The following is a 3,564-nucleotide window of genomic DNA, read 5'->3' on the forward strand; positions in this document are numbered from 1 at the left end:
ATGTAACAACGAGTCAACAACATAGTTGAGCGAGTTCACAGTTGGTTGTTTAGTTATAGTATTCATTTCGAAAATCAAATGTTTGCTTTGTAAACTATGCATCGTATTAGTTCGTATCGCGGTCTCTGTGACAACCCGAATTTCCAAGATTCCATCTTCGCACTATTTCACGTTAATTGTTTAGATCGTTTGTTGGCACGACTTGTTTGTTTCACAACTGTACGCGTTTGTAATATGCTAAACCGTGTTTGATTGATATAATATATATGGTGTGCATTAAGTGTGTTTTATATATTGTTGTGCAATAAGAGCATGTATGTTAGTAATAATAACAAACACGGAACTCACAAATTAACCCTCCTAGCCGAAAACACTCTTCCCATGAAAACACTAGAGAGTGTTTTCGTCCACCATGGTGTTCATCGAAAACAAAAGTGGACTTTGGCCCAGTATCGAAGGTATATAGGATTTGTTTTAATCTGTGCGTGTATTTGATAACACTTCCTAATCACACTTCCTCTCTCTCTCTCTCACTACCTTTGAACCCGACGGCAAGTTCGAGCTCTTTGGTAACCATTGCTACGTTGCTAGTCTCTTGGTTAGTTTATCCTCTCGGATTGTTGTTACGCATTAAACACTTGGTTCACACAGTGATGGGCTTTATGGCCTAAAACTCTTACAAACACTTAGAGTGCACAAGTGTTAAACACACATTACACTTGAGTCACTTGAGTCCCTCAACTCTCGGCCCAGTTTTCCCCTTAAGCCCAACCGGTCTTAGCCCATCCTCCTTTAATTTGGATATACGTGAATGCATGTTAGGGGTGGGGGGCGCATAATCTTCTGGCACAATTGTAGCAAACCCTAAACAGCCACACCCTTTCCCCTAAATCGTGACGGCAGGCCCCACTCCCTCTCGAGAATCTCATCAATTTCACCATGTGTTCGGTTAGTAAAATTCTTTATTTGTTTTGTTTATGTCTAGATAGTGCAGCCAATCATGATGACAACCATATTGTTTATTCATGCATGCGATTGTGTTCCTGTTTGTTTGAATCCGTGTGAATCCATCATGGGGGATTAACTATGTATGGCTAATAATGGATTGTATAAAAATAGAGTCAATAACTTGCATGCCTAGAAGATGAGCACGTGATGTAATGTTTTGGTGTGCAAACTGACTAAAGATGATTTACTGATTAACATAATGAATGATGATGATGCCAACTGTTCGAATATCCATTTAGCTTCTTGATATACTCATTGTATTACATGAAATGTTTGGTCCAATTGAAATCAAGTTTCATGGAACTTGACATGATGAGATCATTATTCAGTTTGCATGTGCTATTAATTGAAATGGCAGCCACTAACTCAAGTGGTCCAATGATAATTGTGTGCACATGATGTTTGTCGTCCATATGATAAGTGTTGCATTGAATGAACCAGTAGTTTAAGGAACCATGGTTGCTTGTTTAGGTGCATATAACTATATGGAGATTATTTTGATTGATTTTGTATCTGACTTGTATGAATGAGGGTTAATTATAACTGACTACACACACTCACATCGCCCATCTTTAGACTACCTTTGTTCCGCGTAGACGAACCATAGGGGTCACACACCTTTGTGTTGAGCATTCATGTAAGGCATGTCTCACACAGACTTGTAGTCGTACACTCTCCATCAGGTCACACACTCGTGTGGACCTGGACAATTATTTGGGCCATATATTGATTAATTGGGACTGTTAAACTGGTGGACTGCACAACTTAGCAGTCGCACAAATGAAGGTAGCCACACACCCTTTACGGGCTGATCACAATAGGGCCGCACACACACTGTCTCGGGACAGTTGCATGCTTGAATAGGCTGGGATCCGTTGGGCCACATATTCTCCTTAGATTTTATGCTATATTGAACCGTAATTGAATTCGGGCTGGAGAATTGATTTACACATTCTTATGTCATATATTTTGGGAACATGAAATTCACTTATGAATTGAATATATGTTGGATGACTGCTTGATTTCATGGAGTCGGTTGATTGACTGTTACGACTTGAACTATATGAGTGTGCTACATGTAAAATAACTGTGCCTTAAGTGAGCAGTATAGTGAATTAACCATACGTGAAAGATGTAGTTAATCGCACCTGAGACTGACTATTATCGGTAACTATGCTAGGATATGTTTGATCAACTGTTAAACAAGGAACTAATCTATACCGAGCAAACCAAGGTGAGTTCACACAGCCAAGGCATGGGTTCCCAGGGTGGGAATGGGTTGGATGATTGTTGTGCATGCTTAAATGATACTTGTCGAACTGCCTTCGCACACACCCTGGTTGGTAAAGACTATGGTCGCGAACGAACTACTCAACTGCCTTCGCACACACCCTGGTCGGTAAAGACTATGGTCGCGAACGAACTGATCAATTGCCTTCGCACACACCCTGGTCGGTAAAGACTACGGTCGCGAACTAACGAACCTAATCTTCGCACACATGCCTGGGAGGCCGCGATACAGATAAACCTAGTCTAGAATACTCGGGATGAACATCCCCTAATATCTTCGCATACCTGCCTGGGAGGCCGCGATGGGAACTAATACTATACACGACATAACGAACGAACATACTAATACTCACACTGTACTTTTACTGAACTGTTAACTGTGAACTCGCTCAACTAGTTGTTGATTATCTGCTGCATGCCTTGCAGGACCTTAGGTACTTATGAAGCTTGCACAAGGAAGGAGCAGGTCGTTGTGGGCAAATGAATCGTGAACGATATTGAACTTATATATTATTTTGAGTTACATTACTATGCTTCCGCTACTTAAACAATGTTTGGTTTTGAAACATCAATCATGTCATGGTGACTTACCTTAATTACTTTTATTATTATTAAATGCTATGTTTGATATGATTGATGGCTTGATCCTGGTCAGTCACGCTCCCAAGCGGTGATACTCCGCGTGTGGATTTTGGGGGTGTGACAGATTGGTATCAGAGCCATTGGTTATAGAGAACTTGGTTTTAATATGGGAAAACGTTTTTATTAAAACCAGACTATAACCAGAACAGTGCTCTCAACGATCCACAACGACGCTTCGCTCCACGTGCAAGACTCGACATCCTAGGTAATAAGGTTTATGTTTATTGCCTACATGCTAGAATTGCATAGAACTTTGCTCGTAGTATGCTTACATTACTTGCTCACTACTTGTTACTGCTTGAGAACACCTATATGCCTACACTTTTCTGTCATCGCACCACTCGAGAACCATCCATACTTACGCTACCTTTACTGCTCGATCATGTTTGGATGTGTTAACATGACTCAAGCCCGGTTGACGGCTCTCATTAACAAACAAGTTTCTGCGGCGCTTGCAGCCGCACAAGCAGGAGGTATAACCTGCTATTCCAAACCTATTCTAGGATGTTAGATCCTACTCTCATGACCCAACACTCGCGCTTAACCTTGACCTATCTTTCTCGCGCAACGGGTCGGAACGCACAGCAACCTGTCTGCACATTCAAGAACTTCATGGACTGTCGT

Source organism: Helianthus annuus, chromosome 4 (assembly GCF_002127325.2).
Source record: "Helianthus annuus cultivar XRQ/B chromosome 4, HanXRQr2.0-SUNRISE, whole genome shotgun sequence".
Classification (NCBI taxonomy): Eukaryota; Viridiplantae; Streptophyta; class Magnoliopsida; order Asterales; family Asteraceae; genus Helianthus; species Helianthus annuus.